General features: G+C 37.7%; 1 protein-coding gene and 1 pseudogene across 1 annotated transcript in view; one reads left to right on the forward strand and one right to left on the reverse strand.

Annotated features, from left to right (window-relative positions):
* Positions 1-23,228, reverse strand: part of TAFA1 (TAFA chemokine like family member 1) — a 608,302-nt gene that overhangs the window by 579,164 nt on the left and 5,910 nt on the right. The gene's annotated exons all lie outside the window — the stretch shown is intronic.
* Positions 1,578-2,017, forward strand: LOC136314558 (large ribosomal subunit protein eL31-like; annotated as a pseudogene).

Here is a 23,228-nt window from a genome sequence, read left to right on the forward strand (position 1 = left end):
ATGTGTCTACTAAAAGAACTTAAATTATATTATTTATATTTCTATAAATATTGAACATAGGCCATAAATATATAGAATGTAGCCTACAAATATAGGCTTTCTTTTTTTTTTATTGATTTAAATTTATTGTGTTTACATAGACTCAAGTGTCACACCAAATATATTGCCCTATTCCCATGTTCCCTTGGTCCCCCACCCCCGAATGCCCATCCCCCTCCCCTCCAGGATTTGCTTTTCTGCTCTCTATAATGCTGTGATAATATATATATATATTAATATATCACAATTTCACCAATCTCTTTCCTTTCTCTGATCCCATCTTCTCATCCCCTTTCCCTCTGTCCGCTTTCCCTCCAGTCCCTTTGATCCTGCCTCTGCCTCTGTTCTGTTCATCAGTTCACATTGTTCATTGGATTCCTCAAATGAGTGAGGTCATATGATATTTTTCTTTCTCTGCCTGGCTTATTTCACTTTTGCACAGCTAAAGACAATATGAACAAAATAAAAAGACAAACCACACAATGGGAGAACATATTCAACAATACATCTGATAAGGTGTTAATAACCAAAATGTATAAAGAACTTGTAAAACTCAACACCAGGAAGGTAAACAATCCAATAAAAAAATAGGCAAAAGAAATGAATAGGCATTTCTCCAAAGAGGACATACAGATGGCCAATAAGCATATGAAAAAATGCTCAACATCACTAATCATTAGAGAAATGCAAATTAAAACCACAATGAGATATCATCTCACATCAGTCAGAATGGCGCTCATTAACAAAACAACACATAAGAAGTGCTGACGAGGATGTGGAGAAAAAGGAACCCTCCTGCACTGCTGGTAGGAATGCAGACTGGGGCAGCCACTGTGGAAAACAGTATGGAGATTCCTCAAAAAATTAAAAATGGAACTGCCTTTTGACCCAGCCATCCTACTTTTAGGAATATATCCTAAGAACAACAAATCACTGATTCAAAAGAAGAAATGCACCCCCATGTTTATGGCAGCATTGTTCACAATAGCCAAGATCTGGAAACAGCCCAAGTGTCCGTCAGTGGACAGTGGATTAAAAAGCTGTGGTATATACACAATGGAATACTATGGGGCCATGAAAAAAAAAGGAAGTCTTACTTTTGCTACAACATGGATGGACCTGGAAACTATTATATTAAGTGAAATAAGCCAGACTCTCTTTATATTTCTATTGCACTATACTGCTCTAGGTAAACTATCAGAGATTATCCATCTTTCCAAATAATATTTTTCCTGGAATTGCCATCTCTTAGGTCGCATATGTAGGAAGCTTAAAAACTTTCTTAGCCTGACCTGTGGTGGTGCAGTGGATAAAGCGTCGATCTGGAGATGCTGAGGTCGCTGGTTCAAAACCCTGGGCTTGCCTGGTCAAGGCACATATGGGAGTTGATGCTTCCAGCTCCTCCCCACCTTCTCTCTCTGTCTCTCTCTCCTCTCTCTCTCCCTTTCTCTCTCCTCTCTAAAATGAATAAAAAAAAAAAAAAAATTAAAAAAAAAAAAAAAAAAAAAAAAAACTTTCTTAAACTCACAAATGATAAAATGTTGGCATGCAACCACTATTCCTGGAATGATAGAAATTATTTTGTTATTATTTACTCTGCATCTTTCTTTCCACCTGGGCACAGCATAATAGCTCCTACAAAGAAGGGTGTTGAGAAGAAGGGCCGTTCTGCCATCAGCGTGGTTGTGACCAGAGAACACACCACCAACATCCACAAGTGCATCCATGGAGTGGGTTTCAAGAAGCATGCCCCTCAGTCACTCAGAGAGATCTGGAAATTTTCCATGAAGAAGATGAGAACTCTGGACGTGACACTATATTCAACAAAGCTATCTGGGTCAAACGAATAAGGACTGTCTTCTACCATATCCAGGTGTAGTTGTCCAAAAAAAGTAATGAGGATGAAGACTCATCAAGCAAGCTCTACATATTGGTCCTACATACCTGTACCACTTTCAAAAATCTACAGTTAATGTAGAAGAGAAATAACTGCTGATTGTTGAATATGGTTATAAATCTAAAAACAAACAAAATGAAAACCATTTAATGTATACATTTTTATATTCACTCAAATGCATTAAGCTGGGAAGTCTAGTTGATGTATTCAGTGAAGTGACTAAAATTTTGAGAGTTCTCAATAAAATGAAATGAAGGTTGAAATCTAACAAGATAGAAAATAATGGGGACAGATTTAAAGTCCACACTTAGGTACAAATAGCCAGCTGTGAAAACAGACTCAGGAGTGTGACTTCACTGTGGCATGTGTGAAAGAGGCTTGGGAATTTTTGCTGATGATTAACTCAGTCTGAATTGGCAGGGTGGTAGTGCTGTCAAGATAGCTATTGTGACCTTGGACTGTTTCAATAAAAATCAGAGTTCCAAACGCGACAGTCCTGTCCTAGCCCAAGGCTGCACCATTTCCTATGACACTCAATTAGACTGCAAAAGGGATGACCTAGGAGAAACACACTGTCTTTACATCTGAATGGCTCTTATATGGAAAACACATTCAACTTGCTCTGTTACCTGCCACAAAGTTAAAAACAATCCAGATGTTCTTTCCTGGCCCCACATTCCTCAGGATTCTGCAAAGTGTCAGAGGGGACATCTAAGAATTTAGGTATGAATCAGGCTACCAGAAAGGTAATAAACTTCCCATGTCTTTGAACAGATGCAGGAAAATGCCTTCCATGGGGTCTGAGATAGTGTTCATTTTCCTTAGGAGTGACATCCCAATATAACTGTGTACCTTTTTCTAGAAAAAAGATACAGGGGGCTTGTGGGTTACTACAAGCCTTGACATACAATGTTTCAAATTTATGACTCTCCCTGAAAAACATAACTGAGACTGCCAGCAAACTGAAATGGAGTGTGTAAAATACAGTGTTTCTAGTTTGTGTATGACTTCCATGGCTTTGAGGAGTCAGTATTGGCTGTAACAGCAAAGGTTGTTGGCATGGGCAAATAGCTTACTTTGGAGGTGGAGGCTGAGGATGTCAGAGCTACTGACATCTCATGGAGAGGAGCTGTCTGCTGAGGACCTCAGTCAGCTTGAGAAGCAGCTGATTGAAGAGGAAGAGATAGAAATTTCAGAACTCAAGAGAGTTACTACCAAGAGGTTGGCAGAAGGTTTATTTATGGTAGAGGATGGGTTAGCCAAATTTCAGGCTGAGGATCACAGCAATAACTGATTCAGTAAGGTCTTACAGAGCTGTTATGGTTGCCTTGCAATGCTGTAGGCAGATTTAGGAAGAGAAGAATTCAACCTTCCAGACTAGCCTGAAATAATTCTGTAATAAGGCAGAGAGGCCTGCAACAGATCCTGACCCCTCTATATCAGCTTCTTCTCAAGAGGAAATACCTGTAGTACAGGTAGAATCATCTCCAGCATCTCCTGCATGTTCCTTAGGCAATCCTGACTCCCCTGATCAGTGTCTCCAGCACCTGCTGCAGGTTCTCCTGCCTCTCCAGCTTCCTCCTCCCAATAGGTCACTCTCTCCCACCTTGCAATGCCCCTTCCAGTGTGCAAGCCAAACACAGGAATAAAGGTAAGGAATTTTTTTACACTCATTTTTTCTGTTACTACAGTACAGTATATTTATGTTCTTTTCCTTTTTCTGTGGCTTAGTCGTGCTTTTCTGTTCTAGATTATGATGTTACAACTGTGTTAGGCTAGGTAAGTGACTTAGGCTAAGGTGTGTTTCAACTTACACCAAAATTCACGTTATGTCACTGTCATAGGAACAGAATTGTGTCATAACCCAAGGACTATTTGTACACACAAATAAGAATATAGAAGAGGGCTTAGGAGCATAAGCTGTAGATTCAGACTTCCTGGCTTTGAATCCTAGCTCTCTCATTTAATAGCTATGTAACATTAGACAAATTACTTAACCTCTCTGAGCTTCTATTTTCTCACTTGATGAATTAGGATAATAAAAGTTCTTCCCTTCTCAGGCTATTGTCATAAGGTTTGGCCATCAGCTATGGGCTTCAGGCCAATAGAATCATGTCACTTCATGGCCGGGACCTCTGAAGCTAAGAAAAAAAATCATTTTCAGCAGATATCTGAAGGCTGTGTGAAAATATGTAAACACTTTGTATTACATTTGATGAGTAGTAGAGAAAATGGTCTGTATCTTATGAGGTCCTAATTTTTAAAATTAATTTATTCATTCAGTCCACTAATATTTATTAAAAGTCTTCTTTGTGCCCTGTGATACATTAGGAACCAAAATTGATTAAAATATCTGCCCTGTGGAACTTACAGTTTACTTTGGGAGAAAAAATCATTATAAATTTATAAGTAAATGATAAGTTGTAATAAAAGGTAACAAGTACTATTCAATAAGTAGAGCAGGGTAAGAAAGATCTGAGGGCTGGGAGAAGGGTAAAGTTAGAATAAGTGGTCAGGTGAGTCCTCCCAGAGGTTATTATATATTTGAGCAGAGTCTGGGAAAGGGTGAGGATGTGGACAACGTAGTTATGTGGGGAAGGACATTCCTGGGAGAGCCAGAAACAGTGCACAAGGGTCAGCAAGTGGACCAGTGTGGATGTAGGAGAATGAGCAAAGAAAAGGATGGTGGAAGATGCTACAGAGATTATGGAGTAAGGGGGGAAACATATTGTGTAGAGCCATTGTGAGGACATTGACTGTTATACCTTGAGAGTAATGTGAAACCACTGGGAATTTTAGACGACAAGATCTGTGTAACCTTTCATCTTATAGTTCTGCCTACTCAGTGGAGAAGAGAACGTGCAGGACAAAGGTGAACCAGGAGACCACAGGTGTCTGCAGTAAATCACCGCAGAGGAAATAATAGCTTCAACTAGGGTAGCAGCAGGAGAGGTCGCGACAAGTGGCTAGAGTCTGACTATATTCTGAAGCTAGGGGAAAATATGTTTACTGACAGATTAAGCTGAAATCTGAGAGAAGGAATGAAGTTAAGGATAATACCAAGGTTATGATGTGAAGAATGAGAAGGATGTAATTGCCATTAACTGAGATAAAGAAAACTGTGAATGAAAAATATTTTAGGGCAGAAGATCAGTTTTCTGATTAAAGACATTTATTTTATCTAGGCCAGAGAAAGGAGTTCAATTTCAGCATGCCTCAAAACAATATGGCAGAAGATCCAACAGGTGAGCCATCACTCAGCAGGGGATGTTTTGAGGCAAATGAAATGTCTGATGTAATCTTGGTCTAGATTATGGCTAAAGTAGTTCTTAACTCTTAAGTTATCTAAGTATAATTTTAAAATGTCTTAGCAATTTTTAATGGAGTGTGAATGTGTGTGTGTGTGACAAGAAAATAATCGTGGGAGTACTCTAAATCTTGACAAAATAATTGCTCAGCCTTAGTCCATCTCTAAGAGATAAGAAATCAGAGAGTAAAGCCAAGTTTCACAAGACAAAACTTGAAATATGAGCACTGTCTTTCTGAACCATCCATGGGAAAGCAACACTTGCTAAGAATGTTTGTGACAAAAAAGAAGTGTTGACAGACCAAGCTAATTTTCCTATTTTTTGTCTCTTCCTTTGAACTCACAATGGTAAATTACAACATTTTCTTCTCATGACCACAGACTTCTTTAGCTAATAAGTAAAAACCTGTTCATTAAATAACAGGTCTCAGGAAGCCTAACTCTTCTTAAAACATCTTAAACATTTAGGATCATTTGTAACAGCTGAGGTCACTATGGATTATGACAGCACTTAATTAAAGGAAGGGGGAGAGAAATAATATTACTATACTCCTAGAGTTTGAAAGTAAGTCATTTTGCACCTAAAATTGAAATGTTTTCTGCTATAACTGTTTTTCTAGCTTCATTAATTTTTTCTCCTAAGTCAGAATCTGCCTTTACAAGTCTTTTCTCCTGCTGTCATCAAAGCATTTATATGCATTAATCCATAATAAATGGGTGAATTTTATCCATAACTAATTTCTCAGCCTGCCAAATAGAAACAGATAGTTATGAAAATAATAAAAATGTCTAGAGTAATATAAAAATATCATCTACCTATAAATATGTTCTTTAAAAGTTTCATCTAAAGAAAACAGCAACATTCCAGATAATATACTACTATCAAATGTTTTGACCTTTGGGAATCAGTTCACAGATTAGATTCACACAAATGAGAGGATAGACTGGGAAGGAGAGTGAGTAAGCAGGAACCTGAGGGTTTTCTACGAGAACAAGAATGTAGAAAATGGCAAGAACTCCCACAGCCCCAAAGGTTTGCTTTACATTCACTAAAATGTGAAATTAGGTCTTATGATACTTGTTTATTCAAAGGTCAGCTATATAAAAATAAAACAAAATAAAACTGGATGCCTAGTGTCCCATTGTTTTGTTTTGGATTCATTTGTTGTTGTTGTTTTTTGCTTGTTTTGCATTCACTAAGTGGATTATCCTCTTCTTTCTTAACTAACTGATGTTTTAGAGCTTTATCCAAATAAAGAAATAGCAGATGAAGCTACATCAAGACTGATAAAAAGGATGGAGATGCAAAAACTGCTGGCCCTCCTCCAAGATTTCTCATCTGCAAAGGTTTCCCTTGAGGAGTATGGGGTCTCAACCCAAAGTAGGGCTCCCCAAACCAGAGCATCAGAACCAGGAAAAAGCATCCTTATAACATCTGGCTTTAAAAAGCAGTGATCACAAAAAGACAGGATTCCTCTTAAATAAAGTGACCGACTTTTTTACAATAAAAAGGAGGACAAAAATAAATTGAAGAAAACAATATCGTAAATAAAAAAAAACATTTTATTCATTGCAACAATAATACATGATAGTATGATAAATGCATAATAAAACATTTTTAATATTTTATATTGTAATTATGCTTACATGCCTATTAATTTTTAATAATAATTGTAAGAAAAAAGTACTCATTTAGATACAAATACGTCACATCACACATAATAGATTGACTCTGCATCAACCTAATACGGACATTTACAGATTAGTCTTCCAATATCAGAAAGGAGGACCTGTAGGAGGACATTTTTCGAGGGAGGATGGAACTTACAAAAGAAGAACTGTCCTCCCTAAAGGAGGACGATTGGTCACCTTATCTTAAAGGGCCAATTCACAACATTTCATTTGCAGCCACTTACCCTGGGCTGTGGCAGAGGAGTGGGTAGCAGTCTAGACTCACAGGAGGAGAATGTGAGGTTTGTGACTCTGGGAAAAAAGCTAAAGGGAGAGCCACCAGAATAGCTGTGCTGGGTTCCTCTCTCACACTGCAGACCCCATCTTTCTTTAGTGGAGCACTCCACTCCATACAGCATCAACTTGAGAGAATGCAATAACCCCAATTCTGGACTCCCTGTCACTCTATCTTGCAGAGCTTAGCCTTATTGAGGAGTCAGTTGCTTTGACCAACCGCTGAGGGTTTGCACAAACTCAGGGTTATCAGTGATTGAGTTGTGTGGTTTTGGGTTGGAGGCCATTTCCCCCACTTCTTTGTGAACCTGACTGGCACCTTCCCTTCATGGGATAATAGCTAGCCCCATTTTCCAGGCTTATGACAGCCCCACCCTCCTGACTTCTTTGTGTGTGTGTGTGTGATAGAGACAGAGAGAGAGACAGAGAGAAAGACAGATAGGGTCAGACAGACAGGAAGGGAGAGAGATGAGAAGCATCAATTATTTGTTGTGGCACCTTAGTTGTTCATTGATTGCTTCTCATATGTGCCTTGACTGTGGGGCTACAGCTGACCGAGTGACCCCTTGCTCAAACCAGCGACCTTGGGTTCAAGCTGGTGAGCCTTGCTCAAACCAGATGAACCTGTGCTCAAGCCGGCAATCTCACGGTCTCAAACCTGGGTTCTTTGTGGCCCAGTTTGATGCTCTATCCACTGTGCCACCACCTGGTCAGGCTGCCCTGACTTCTGTTGGCTCTATCCTGCCAAGGTCTACACAGAATCCATTATACACTGAATTGTTTAGCTCTGGGACAGAGGCCATTCTGCTCACCTTCCCATGAGCCTGATCTATACTTCTGCTCACAAGAGGCCACTTAGGCCTACCCTCCTGACTCCAGTGACACCACCTTGCTGAGGTTGGGCTTCTGTCAGAACCTGAGTCAGACTGAGTTGTGTGGCTCTAAGATGAAGGATATTTTTCCATTGCATGCCCAACTGGTGCAGAGCCCTCCCTTCACATGGCCACATCTTGGTCTGTTTGAGCCTGATGAACTCTACTGGTCTAACCCTAATAGCCCCTTGAGCTGGTAACCTAATAAAAAGGTGTGTGAGCCCCCAGCAGGAGCAACTAGACTTGATATACCCTGGGAAATTTGTTGAGTGGCCTCAGACCCAGCACTGTCACTAAGTCTGAAATTATATCAGTCTGGTAAACATCATTTTTACCTACCTGGTAACTCATTAAGAACCTACCTCTTGCAACTCAAGTACTGTCAGAGGCACTTTCAATGACTTAGCCTCACAGATAGTTGGCAGGCAACGGCAGGAGACGGTGGCTCATAGGGTGTCTTGGAACTATTGCTGACCTGACTCTAGGTCTGGTGCTGGTAAAAGCAGTGTTGGTACACAGTTTAGTCCTTACCATGCACACCCAGGCCCAGGCGAGGCTGCCACTGATTGTGAATTGCTTTGTGGCTCCAAACAGATTGTCCAGGGTTAGTCACGGACACCATCTGACAGTGGCCAGCACCAGAGTCTCTCCAAAAAGACCTCAGAACCAATACACCTAGTGTCCAGCTTCAGACAACATCAGAGCAGGATCCAGTAAGCTTCACAAGCAGCATATCAAAAGGGAAATCTCAATAGGCACCAGGGCCTTTTGAGATAAATTATGCTTCATTTGGTCAGCACCTGAACAGCAGCTCATACACTGTGGTCAAGGTTGATCCTCACAGTCAGCCTGCCTAAGGGTTGACCCAACACACAAACAGTGCAATAGCAATGAACACACAATTAAAACAGAAAGACCTACATAACTTACAAAAGAAATTCCTGTAGAGCCCAGGTCAGATGATGAAAGAGACTATGCCACTGGGTTCCACAAGACACCTACTACATAAGTCCACCCTACCAAGACTGGTGGCCATAGAAGATCTACCTAAAAATAAACACAAAGAGGCAGTCAAAATGAGAGAGAGAGAGAAATGTGCTCCAAATGAAATACCAGGAGAAATCTCCAGAAAAATTGCAAAATGAAATGGAGGAAAGTAACATCAGATATAGTTTTCAAAAATATGGTTAAATGGATGTTCAGGGAACTCATTGAGATCTAAAACAATGTGAGAAAAGGACACATAAATCCAAATAAAGAACCAGTAGAAAATGAAAAATACAATATCTGAAATGAAGAATATTCTAGAAGGAACAAAAAGTAGGTTGAATGAAGCAGGGAATCAGGTCAGCGATTTGAAAAACAAAGTAGTAGAAAACACCCAATCAGGCAGCAAAAATAAAAAAGAATTTTAAAAACTAGGGATAGTTTATGGGACCTTTGGGACCACATGAAGTGTAACAACATCTGCATCACAGGGGTGCCAGAAGGAGGAGAGAGAAAGCAAAGGATAGAGAACCTATTTGAAGAAATAACCACCAATACTATCATAACTGGTGAAGAAATAAAAGTCATCCAAATTGGAAAGGAAGAAGTAAAACTGTCATTATTTACAGATGACAAGACACTGTACATAGACAACCTTAAAGATTCCATAAGAAAACTACTAGAATTTATAAATAAATTCAATAAACTAGCAGGACACAAAATAAATATACAGAAATCAGTTGCATTTGTATACACCAATAATGAACTATCATAAAGGGAAACTGGGAACACAATCTCATTTATAATTGCATTAAAAATTCCTTGAAATATATTTAACCCAGGAGATAAATAATCTCTACTTAGGACTTCATAAGAAGAAAGAAATTGAAGATACAAATAAGTGAAAGCATATATTGTGTTCATGGATAGGAAAAATTAACAGGCCCTGGCCGGTTGGCTCAGTGGTAGAGCGTCGGCCTGGCATGCGGGGGACCCGGGTACGATTCCTGGCCAGGGCACATAGGAGAAGCGCCCATTTGCTTCTCCACCCCCCCCCTTCCTCTCTGTCTCTCTCTTCCCCTCCTGCAGCCGAGGCTCCATTGGAGCAAAGATGGCCCGGGCGCTGGGGATGGCTCCTTGGCCTCTGCCCCAGGCGCTAGAGTGTCTCTGGTCGCAGCAGAGCGACACCCCGGAGGGGCAGAGCATCGCCCCCTGGTGGGCAGAGCAGTGCCCCTGGTGGGCGTGCCTGGTGGATCCCGGTCGGGCGCATGCGGGAGTCTGTCTGACTGTCTCTCCCCGTTTCCAGCTTCAGAAAAAAAAAAGAAAAATACAAAAAAAAAAAAAAAAGAAAAATTAACATCATTAAAGTGTCCATACTACTCAAAGCAATCTATAGATTCAGTGCAATTCCTATCAAGGTACCAATGGTGTATTTCACAGAACTAGAACAAATATTCCAAAAATGTATATGGAACCACAAAAAGACCTTGAATAGCCTCAGCAATCTTGAAAAAGAAGAACAAATTTGGAGGAATCATACTACTTAATATCAAACTATATTACAAGGCAGTAGTAATCAAAACATCATGGTACTGGAATAGAAATAGACATATAGATCAACGGAACAGAACAGAGGGCCCAAAAATAAACACACACCTATATGGTCAATTAATATTTGGCAAAGGAGGCAAGAAATACAATGGGGTAAAGATCGTCTAGTCAATAAATGGTATTGGAAAAATTAGACTGATATATTCCAAAAAAAAAAGAAACTAGACCACCGCCTTATACCATTTGCAAGAAAAAACTCAGACTCAAAATCATTAAAATTCTAGGGGAAAAAATAGGTAGTAAAATCTTAGACATTTTTGTAGCAGTATTTTTTCTAACATATCTCCTCAGAAAAGGGGAAAAAATGAATAAATGGAACTACATCAATCTAAAATATTTTGCACAACAAAAGAAACCATCAACAAAATGAAAAGATAACTCAGTGAATGAGAGAACATATTTGCCAGTGACACATCTGATAAGGGGATAATATCCAAAATTCATAAAAAAAACTTACAAAACTTTATATCACAATAAAACAAATATTCCAAATAAAAAATGGGCAAAGGATCTAAATAGACACTTCCCCAAAGAGGACATACAGATGGCCAATAGGCAGATGAAAAAATGCTCAACATCACTAATCATCAAAGAAATGCAAATTAAAACCACAATGAGATATCACCTCACACCTGTCAGAATGGCGCTCATCAATAAATCAACAAAAAACAAGTGCTGGTGAGGATGTGGAGAAAAGGGAACTCCTGTGCACTGCTGGTGGGAATGTAGACTGGTGCAGCCACTGTGGAAAGCAGTATGGAGTACGTCAAAGAATTAAAGATGGAACTGCCTTATGATCCAGCAATTTTAATTTTGGGAAATTCTCCAAAGAAATTCAAAATACTAATTTTAAAATATATATACACCCCTATGTTCATTGTAGTATTATTTGCTGTAGCAAGGATTTAGAAGCAGACCAAGTGCCCATCAGTAGACGAATGGATAAAAAAGCTGTGATAAACTTACACAGTGGAGTACAACTCAGCAATAAAAAAGAACAATGAAAACTTACCTTTTGTAACAGCATGAATGGACCTGGATAGTATTTTGCTAAGTGAAATAAGCAGGTCAGATAAAGACAAGTACCATACGATCTCATATGTGGAATCTAATAAACAAACTAAACTAACAAAGAAAATAGAAACAGACTTAGAGATGCAGAGGAGAGGCAGCTGTGAGAGGAGAGGTAGGTTTGTGGCCTGGGTGAAAAATGTGAAGGTATTAAGCAAAACTAAAACAAAACAAAACAATAAAAACCTCATATACACAGACAACAGTGTGGTGACTACCAGAGGAAAGTGGGGTGGGGGAGGGGGATGAGGGTAAAGGAGGGTAAACGGTGACAGAAGGAGAATTGACTTAGTGTGGTGAGCACACAATACAATATACAGATGATGTATAATTAATTATATACTTGAAATCTGTGTAATTGTTCTTTTTACTTTTTTACTGAATTTATTGGGTGACATTGGTTATTAAAATCATACAGGATTCAAGTGTACAAGTCCTAATACATCATCTGTAGACGGCACTGTGAGCTCAGCAATCCAGTCCCCTCCGTCACCGTCTTTCTCCCCTCTACCTCCTCTCCCTCCCCCAGCCCTCTCCCACCTGCAATCCCCACACTGTTGTCTGTGTCTGTAAGATTTTTTACTCTGCTTAATTCCTGTATTAACCAATGTCACCCCAATAAATTCAATACAAATTTAAAAATTAAAATTAAAAAATAAATACTGGAATAAACTAAGATACCTAAACTTGAATATCTAATGATAGAAGATTACTATATATAATTTAAAAAAAACAGGATTTCTTAACCACTAAGGCATTTTATGATTGTCATGAATGCTCTTCACCAAATGACTCTCACTGGACACATGAGAGCATTGTTCTTCCTGACCCCTTGCAATTGGGTTAAGCCATATGATCAGGTCTGGCCAATGAATGGGAGCAGAGGTGACATGCATCATATCCAAGCTGAAGTACTTATTTGCTAATGTTACTTGTAGGAGGAGAAGAGTTTGCCACCCCAAAATATCATTTTTTAAATATTCATTATTTTAAGCTTATTTTAAAGAAGCAAAAGACTCATAAAAACTTTTGACTTTCCCCATAACTTCCTAAAAAATTTAGAGGACCTGCTACAGGAAGGGGGCTATCAACACAGAAAATTGAGTTTTATCTGAACTAGTGTGTAGTAGAGAGGGACCCAGCAAAGCCCTTAACCAATGTCATTTCTGGGAATCCCTTGTTAAAAGTGGCCTGGCAAACATTTATTTTTCAAATGTTAGCTTTCCCATTTCCATGTGACTTGTCTTTCTGTTCATTGAAGTCCCAAACAACTACCCCACCCCACCTTTTTGGTAAATAAGCCTTAACTGCCTGATCTGTCCTGGGGTCCTATACTCTTAAAAACCCAGAAGTACATATGTAATAAATTTGGTCATTTTCCCCTAGTAATCTCTCATGTTAATGTGACTCATTGTCCAGCCAAAAGAACACGAAGGGTAGGAGCAAATTAATTTTTCCTTTCCCATACCTTTCAAACTATCTTTTTTTTTCTGTCATGATGAACAGTACTTTTTCAAATAGATGCTGCTTCTAATTGTGAAGCAAAGGTAACAAGGAGCACACTTTCCACTCAACCTCAGTGGACAGTAGAATACGCAAGAAATAAGTTCTATTGCCGTAAGCCATTTCAACTCGAAGCTGATTGGTTACCATACAGCATCACCTGGCCCAGCAATTTTTAACCTTTTTCATTTCATGGCACACATAAACTAAATACTAAAATTCTGCGGTACATTCAAAAATACATTTTTGCTGATCTGACAAAAAAATAGGTATAATTTAGATTTATTCCCACCAGGCGGCTATTGTTGTGCTAGCTGTTGTCATTTTTTATTTGACAATCTAAGGGAAAAGAGGTCACTGCCCCTGACTAAATAGTCAGGTATTGCATGTTTTAAATAGTCTTGTGGCACACCATTTGAAAATCACTGACCTAGCCTATTCTGAAGTATATTTATTTCCATCTTAATACTGTCCATCACAACTAACACTGATATTGTCAGAGGCAAAGAATTTCAGTATCACAGTCACTAACAGCATGGGATCTGGAATCAGATCACCCCAGTTCAAAACCTGGTTTGTTTAAATTTGCATTTTGGGCAAGTTATTTATACTCTCTGAACTTTATTTCCTTCATCAGTAGAAAAAAGAGAACAAGAGTAGCTTCCTCACAGCAGTAAGTGTAAAAATTTAAAAAATAATACAGAATCCTTAACACAGTACCAGGCACATAGTACACACTTAACAAAAATATATGTTTACTGTATATATAAATCGACATAATTGAAGAAGAAGAGTGCTAAATTAACTTTTTTCCTATGTCAGCTTCCACTCCTTATCTCCTGCTGCCTTCAAAACGTGTTCTGCATGCATCCATTCATCCAAGTCAAGTTATGCATTTTTCCTGATCTTCTGATCTCCTTTTGATTTCTCTAATGGATCTTCCTTTCTAATTCCAGATGTTCATAATGTTGTTAATGTTGTCTAGAATTCTTTGTTGCCTAAAAACTGGCCTTAAGTCTTTGTATAGCCCTTTTTACTCCTTCAGCTCTCATTTGAAATATATATTCTTTTAATGGAAGCCTTGACCCAGATCTTATTCCCACTCCCAAACAGCCCCTCCAGGAGGGAAAGAGGGATGGGCGGATGGTTGCATAGCTCCTTAGGAGGCATAGTAGAAAAACAGGAATGTCTGTTTTTACAGGAACCCCACTGTATTTACTTAATACTGGATATAGGATTATAAATACTATTCGAAGTTTCCACCTCAAAATGTTCTGTTATAATGACAACTTTCTTGAATTAGCATTTTTATATTGCTTTCTGTTGATAAATAATACCATATCCAGAAGAAAGAACTTTACACCAGATCTTATTCATACAAACAAGTACATCAGTAGAGTGTTCTGCTTACAATAATAATAATAAACTACCCTTGTTTTCAACAATTTAATTAAATATAATTAACTCTGGTTTGTTTTGCCAACCTATTAATGTCAAGTTGAATATAAATAGACTTATGAAAAGATTATAATAAATTCTTTACACTACTGCAAAATTACTTCAATCCTTTGCTAATCAGAAATACTTAACAGCATTTTTGAAGTATGTTAAAGAGGACAGTAAAAAGGAGATAAGAAAGTTTTACTGAATAACAGCAAGACTTCTATAAGGCTTTGACCTCTTCAATGAAGAGCTCTTTGCTGTTGGGTATGGTTCTAAAGAGACTGAGACACTTATTGCAAATTTATCATCATTTTTAATATCTTTAATCCATCTTCTATCTGTATAGGCTATTCTCTCATGCTAACCCAATTTGCTCAGAGACTTAAAACATAAGAAACATTGGCACTTTTTTTTGTTAAGGTTAAAATATTAGCTACCATGATGCTTATGCAATCCTTAATACACAAAGATATAACTTTGTATGCACAGTAGAAAATTTGGGCATACCTCAGAGTACATAAAAATGGGACACTAATGTGTTCATTAGTACATACCTGGGTTTCTTCCTCTAGTAGTTTGACCCTATGATAAAGAGTGAATGGGTTATTATAAGAACAACACAGTTACTAAAGAGGAAAAAAACACTGAGGAAGTATTGATAAAAGGTATAAGATTTCATTTAATTAGTATCTCTTTTAATAGAGTGACAATAGACAAAATCCATTTTTAAAATCATAAGCACCAATGCTGACTTTTAGACTGATGCTGATTTTTAGACTATTTCCTATGAATGAGTTATTGGCCAGATGTTTAAATTAATTACCCAAACTTCCTTATTATTTGAGTTCATACAGACTCTACCAAACTTATTGATTAGAGTGTCGTCCTCAGAAATTACATACACAAAATGCTGTTGGAAGGAAGGATCTCCATTTTGTGGGTAAAGCAGGGAGAGTGACCACTAACTTGCTCACACTTAAGAGCTAATAGTGTGATAAAATAGAACTGGGATATGAACTCCTGGTTTTACTAGTAGAACAACCTGCTTCTATCCCTACAATGACTTGGCCAAGAGTCACTGGTGACAAAGAAGTTGCGGACAGGTAAAAAACATGCAAGCAAGTCAACTCTTCATCTAATTCCCAATGATATATGTAGCTGCTACACACATGACATGCACTTACCTTGTTCCAGGAATCATTCTAAGTACTTTATATGTATCAACTTGATTAATCACTTAAATCATTATTTTAAATAAATAACATGGTCCACTTTGAGGGGGAGAATCAGTTACATGTAAGCACAGCCTAGGCCAAGAATGGACAATATGTTTCATCTCAAAATTAAACAGGAATGTCCAACGTACAAAGTTGCAGTATGTGACATAGCAGGTGCTGCATCATGAAGGTTGTCAGGGTGGTTGTTGTTACTGCTTTTGAAATCATTTCTCTCTCCTTGAACAACTCAGTGATAGAAGCACCGCTTGGAAAGACTCAGAGGTTAGATGTGGACTAAAATACGAGTGTCAGAATCGATTAGCGATGACTGCTACAGGGCACTCCCAGGAATAGTGAGCTGTGGGGCAGGAACCTGCCATCACTGGCCATGTGGAGATTTCTGAAGAGAGAGATTTATTTTGGTGTTGAGAGGAATTTCAAAGGGAGACTTCAAGTCAGATGATATAAAATGTTTCTACCTAACATATTATTGGGTTATTGGTTTAGAAAGTTTTATTTGAAAGCAAAATCATATTTTTGCAAAAAGACACTTGTAAGTGATCCAACCACTTTCTGAAAAGGTCCACCCACTTTATAACATTCTCGATCAATTATAAAGTCTCAAAATGACAAATGCCATAAATAAATAAATAAACAAACGAACAGACTTTATCAAAAGTTAAATTGCAGTTATAGAGAATTTTCTTCCAGTGTGCATGATTTATAACCTCATTTTAAGTAAAACAGAAAAATCTAGACTGAGACTGAGTCTAATAAACACAGATTTATCCTATGTTGCTGTTTCACTGCCTGAGCTCAGCAAAGATCTCCAAACTCTGAAAAAGGTGTTGGGAGACAATAGCCTATATAACATTCTTGAGAAAGGTGTTGTGAATCCAACAAGAAAAGAAAATAGGCTTCCAGCCAGACCTATTGGCACAGCAAAATTAAGACAAAAGCATTACTTAGCCACAGTACTCAAAGTTATCAGGTGCTGTGGCCCAGCTAAACGCCCAAGACACAGCTGCCTGTGAATGCGGAACTACTCCCCGCCACGTGGAAGTGTGCTTTGTGGGTGAAATTAACCAGACTAGCTGGCTAGTGCTCCGAAAAGTTGTCCTTAGTGGTGATGTGAGGAGCGCCTAGCTGAGCCAGAGCAGCCTCAGCTGCCCTCTCGTTTGATCACTACAGTCCACGTTTCGCAGTGCTTGTGCAATGAGGTCACAGTTCTGACCATGCAGGGTTGTGGCACAGACAAAACACCTTATTTTAAGAAACAGCTCACATTGAGGCCTATGCGCAGCACAGACCCAGTAAATTGAACCATTATTCAGAGCAGGGAAAACTTCATGATCTCAAAAAGCCAATTATATTTCTTTAAGATATTCTTTATTAGTAAAATTGGTTCTACTTCATGAGATTATTGTGAGGATTCAAAGAAACATCAGACATTTAGGATCATTTGTTTTTTAATTCACTCAGCAAGTGTTTCTTTAGCTCTGACCACGCTCCAGGCCCTGTTTGGGGCATTGCCAGGCTGCGGGGTTCCCTGTTCTCACTGAGCTGGGGATCTGGAGAGGAAAACAGTGTGCGAGTTCTCAAGGGGCTCAGCAAGTCTGGCCAAAGTGCTGTTGCTGCATTTTTGTTAATTAACTGACTTGCTTTTTATAGGAACTCTAATTGCAGACACTGGGGCTCTTTTATTCTATCTTATCTAACTCTGCAACAGTGGTCATGTGTGTACATTAGATTACAAAACAGTAACAATGAAAAATATCTTGATTTCTATTTAATTAGAATAATACAAAGTTTCTCTAACTACTTTAAGGCCTACAGCGATCCAGGTCCACCCCCTCCACCGCCCCTTGTTCCACTTACCTGCCTCTAAGCCTTTTCTTGTTCTCTTCCCTTTACTGGAATCGGCTACCCTGGATCCTTTACTACTAGCTCAATCTCTAGCAAACATCCAAAGCACAACACAAAAGCGCCTCCTTCATGAGGGTTTCCCAAATCTTCTCTGCTCAGAATTAATTGCTTCGTGCTTCATGATCACAAAGCACCCTGTTCGGTGAGAGCCCATATCACAAGCATCTTTGCATCTTAGACACAGAGAAGAGTGGAGAAAGGAATAAAACATTGCTGGAAGTAATGAAAAGAATGTTTTGCAACTCTCAGAAGTCAATGGAATTGTCTAAAGCTGCATTCTCTCAAACAGTAGTTACTAGACACATATTGCTATTTCAATTTAATTGCATTTTGGTTCATCTTCCCTTTTTTTAATGAAGTGTTTTATAGCATGCATTTTTTGGATAAGAGGACAATTCTGGAGCAAATCGATCAGTTAAGTCACATCAGGGATGGTCAAAAATTCAACTGCATACCCAATCAATTAACAGGTGGTGCCTGGAAAAGAACTGAGAAAGATTCTGACATCACATCTAAACTCTGTGAGAATAATCACAGTGATTGATTACTATACCTGTGATAGATGGAGGGCAGGAGATTGGAAGCATATATGCTATAAATCGGCTTTTACTTCTAAACAATCCTGGGAGCGGCTGTCAGAAATGTTGTCCTACAAATGTTCACCTAGTGACCTAGTTTCTCAAACATATGTCTAGTACATGGCATCTTGCATTTTCATCACTAAAGAGATATAAGAAGCCAGCAAGACAATAGAATTTAATAAAACATCATCTGGGAGGCTTCCAAACAGCATGTTCTCCTGTCTTATAGCTTATCATTTTATTTCATAAAATGGCTTTATTTTATTTTTTGCCATTTTGCTATGTCATATATTTTAAAATCCAGAGTTCTATGAAGGACTTGTCTCTAGTTATGATTTCTGCTTAGAACAGTGGTGTTCAAGCTTGCCTTATCACAGCACAGTGAGAAAGTGAAATATTACACTCCTACCTATGTCCACTTCCTAGGGGGAAAGCACTTAGGTAATAAATATTTTAATTCATAAATAGTACACATTTATGAATCACTAATTACTTTTATAAAATAATACAAGCCTATTAACATGCTCATATTTTATAGAATAATGCCCTATGGACATAAAACTAAACCAAAAATGCCCTGTACCTGGAGACTTACATTGCACAGGTTCCCAAGCAGTATACAATCGACGTGTCATCATACAAATAAGTGTGACAGTGTCTCACATATACGTGTTTTACAATATGAATACAGACGAATCGTGTCTCAACCACAATTCAGGAATGTCTTAGAGTTCAGTGTCTGGCAAATTTAAAATTCAAAATATGTAAATATGCATCACTACAGACTGTAGGGTTAACAAAATAGCCCACCACAAACTTAATTGATAATGATGAAACTAAACAACACTAATTTATAATTTAAAAGCAAGTGCCACAGCACCTGAAAATCACTAATAACTCAAACGACACTCATGACACACTGATAACAAATTAGGTATATAGGCATATAGGCATTTTGCAATGTTTCCAAGAGCTGGCAGCATTTTTTCTAGTAGAATACTGAATTAAGAAAGCTCAGTTAGTCTTAGTTACATGTCATTTTTAGTAGACTCATAACTTATAAGTAGCCTGTACTTTCATATGTAAAATGAATGCACATGAAATCTTAAATCTCTTGCTCAAAAGAATTATTAAAAAAAATTGTTGGGTTTTAAGATAAATTTGCAACTTACTAGTGGACTTTAGATGTTGAGAATTTTAATGAAGTATTAAATTAAGTGTTAAATCACTATGATTCCTGCTGCTTCCCCTCTGTTTTATTCCATTTGCAAATTATTATTTCTCTCATACATTAATCTACAGAAAACTTAATTGATTTTTAGCTAAGATTCTAATGAGACCTCTGTTTAGGCCATAGGCTTTACTATAGAGATACTGTCTAGCAGATCCCCAGTGATAATATTTAGCAGCATACAAAAGGCTCAGAGACCCAGGGTTTTGGCATGGTGAGTATACCTCAGGCTGGGACTAAACCAGGGGCAGAACTTTAAAGTAGAAATTCTGCTTTGAGCCCTACTATCCTCATCTCTGTCCAGCCTGCCTGAATCATATGTTGTAGCTGGTGATGATCTTGTCAGAGGTCATACACAGATAGACATTGGGTGGGACATAACCCTGAGTCAAGTTTTGTTTGGTACACCTGACATTTAGAAGATAAGGAAATTGCACACAAAATACTAGGCTTCCAGATCACCTGAAAATATGGAATGTTCTGGAACAATGAACCCTCTCAGGTGCAGCCAAGGATGTCTTGTGCGCTCTCCATGTGCGCACATGCTCTTTAGCTGACACAGTCCCACATTTGGTAATGTCTGCTCCCCCAGCTGACCCCATCAGTTTTGTAAATGCCTGGCCTACGAATGTATCTGTCTTATTCATCAATTATGTCATCCAGAAAGTTCTAAAAACTGTTTTAGAAAGCTATTTTAAATATACAAAAGTGACCTTACACTGAATCTTGTGCTATCAAATGGATAAAATCAATGAATCAGTTCCTTGAGCAGCTTATAGCTTTATTATTTGGCAGAAAATACCTCGTTGGTTGTAGAAGGCATAGCTCACCATCTTAGAGACACCAACACCATGTGAAAATTACTGACTCCTTGCAACCCCCTGCTCTGGAGCCTCAAGTGAGATGCCGGAGCTCCAGCACCCTGCTCCTGACTCTGCTGCTCTCTCCTCCTCAGCATTAGGTATAATGTCCTCAGCAAAAGGCTTACTGTGCTGCCTGCCTGCCACTATTGTCACTGTCAAAGGAGATAGAATTCTTGTTAGTTGGTCAGAAAATGTTTTTGAATTCTTACACAATATTTATTTGGTGGGAAAAAACTCTAAATTACTTCAGCCTTCCCACTACAGTGGATTAACACTGTATAAAGAATTGCAATATCCTTTCTCATATTTGTATGCATGTGCAAATATATTTTCCTCCAAAACTATTTTGAAGCCGAGTATTCTGTTCCTTTTTTCTTCTCTCAACAGTATATCATGGGCATTTTTGCTCACAGGACCACAGAAACATGTCATCTTTTGCAGTAGTGACATTGAATTCTACTGTGCAGATGTACTGTGATTTGTTTTACCAATCCTCTTTTGATCGTGATGAAACTCTCCTCTATTTTTTTCTATTAAAATCATTGTTGCAATGACTAAAACTTAATGTATATCTTTTCACATTTGTTTAATCATTTTGCTAAAATAAGTGTCTAGAAATGGAATTAGGTCAGAATTTGCACATTTTGCATTTTGCAAGATACTGCCAAATTTCTTTCAAAAAATCTTGTACCAGTTTATACACTGAAGCTTTGAGAGTTTTATACAGAGATTAAAACTGGAAGAGTTTTTACTTTAAGTAATTAACAAGTGAATGCTAATATTCCTTTGTGAAACTTCTAAATATTTGTTTGTAGTGTGGTATAATATCTATTTTCCTTAACTATGAATTGAGGCCATAGAGTTGAATTCACATAAATAACAGTATTTATATAATCATTTTAATAATTCTCTTATAAGTTCATGAGACTAAAAGAAAATATTTATTTGCCTAACTGGGTTTTAATATTTTGAGATCTTAACAAAAGTTCATAGCTGCACTCTGACTCTGAGATGAGGTCAATATTATCAATCGGATGATCAATAGATTATCACTAGCATCAGCTTACACCAAATAACAACCTTTCTAATTTGATCTTTATACCAATTCACTACAGTTAGCAACCTAGCAGTAGTACAAATTCTAAAAAAGCCAGTATGCAATGACCATTGTACTATTTCTTTTATATTATAATTATAAACCAATTCTTTATTATAATATACACTGGTATTCTAATATATATATATACCTTCAGCAGCTTTCAGTAAGGTAATATGAAACAATAAAGTAAAAATAAGTATAAGCATACAAGAATGTTTTTAATATTTTGATTTTAAAAACCGTACTTGAAAATGCATGGTAATGTTTAGTATGTAATAATTAAGTCATAAGTGAATACCTCCAAATATATTGTTCACTTAATATAGCTTTAAATCAGGCCAAGTATAAGTTACTAGAGGATTCTATTCAGAGTAATCTTTTTATATGTCATTCCCTTACATTCTTGTCAATAAAATAGCAGTGACTGCAGAATAAATGATTCATTAAGCACTTATAACTTCTTGTCTCATGTAATTTATCTATATAATTTTAAATTACTAGAGACTCTCAAGGATCTTTTCTCACTAAAGTATTTTGAAATGATCCATATTTTATTAAGTTTCAAGGACACACTCACCCACACACCCTCACACTTGAATTAAGAAACAATTTAAATTGCTGTTGTAATTCATATATTCATAAGAAAAGAAACTAATGCTAAAGTAGAAAGTTGCATTTAGCAAACCATTCATCCTTTTTTACCTGTTACCCAACAATTGGTAATTATAAGGAATTCCAGCTGTCTATTTTAACCATCTGAAACAATAAAATATCACTTTCAAATTTAGTCTGCCTTCCTTTTTCAATCAGTGCCTTCTTTTTCATTGTATTGTATATACAAGAGGCATGAGTGTTCTTCAAGTTGTTATAATATTTCCCTGCATTATTTCCACAATAAAAACTCAATTTTGCCAAATATTAAATTATTTAAATTACAAATCTGTTAATCTATAGCACATTTCGCTTACTTGTATAATTTTAAAATTCACTTTCATTTGATTAACTGTCTTCATCTTCCTTAACTAGTGAGTAACTGAAAATAAATGGCACATCCCTAATACTGTAAATATGAAAAATAAGAAGTAGTTAGAGACTACAGGGAATACATTAAAGTCAGTCAGCTTTCTAGTTAACATTCTCGTTCTATTTATGTACAAACCCACTGCATCAAGAAGACAGATCACAAATTCACAGCCTCACAAAAATATTGTCCTGATTTCATGTTTTGACAGCAGAGATTGGTCCAAATCTCTAACCATTTCCTCAGAAGGACCCTGGCTGGCTGGTGCCATCCAGGTGTGGCACAATCTGAATGAGGGGAGTGTTGCATCAAATTCCACTCATCTGTCAGTGTGGTGCATTATTTCTTGAGAGACTAAAATTGGCTGCTTAGGATCAGAGCATCATCAATCTTCCTGTGTAAGGGATGGCGAAGCTGCCTGTAGGAGGCTGTGAAAGGGGCCAGCCATTCCTAAGCAGGTGAGGAGGTAGCTGCCTTCTCTCTCCCTCCATTCAGGGCTCTGAGTGAAAGACTTGTCATTTTCACATTTTCCAGATACTTGGTATGCACAGGATGTCTGCCTGCTCCACTTTTATGAAAGAGGTGATTTTTCAAG

Source organism: Saccopteryx bilineata, chromosome 10 (assembly GCF_036850765.1).
Source record: "Saccopteryx bilineata isolate mSacBil1 chromosome 10, mSacBil1_pri_phased_curated, whole genome shotgun sequence".
NCBI classification, from domain to species: domain Eukaryota; kingdom Metazoa; phylum Chordata; class Mammalia; order Chiroptera; family Emballonuridae; genus Saccopteryx; species Saccopteryx bilineata.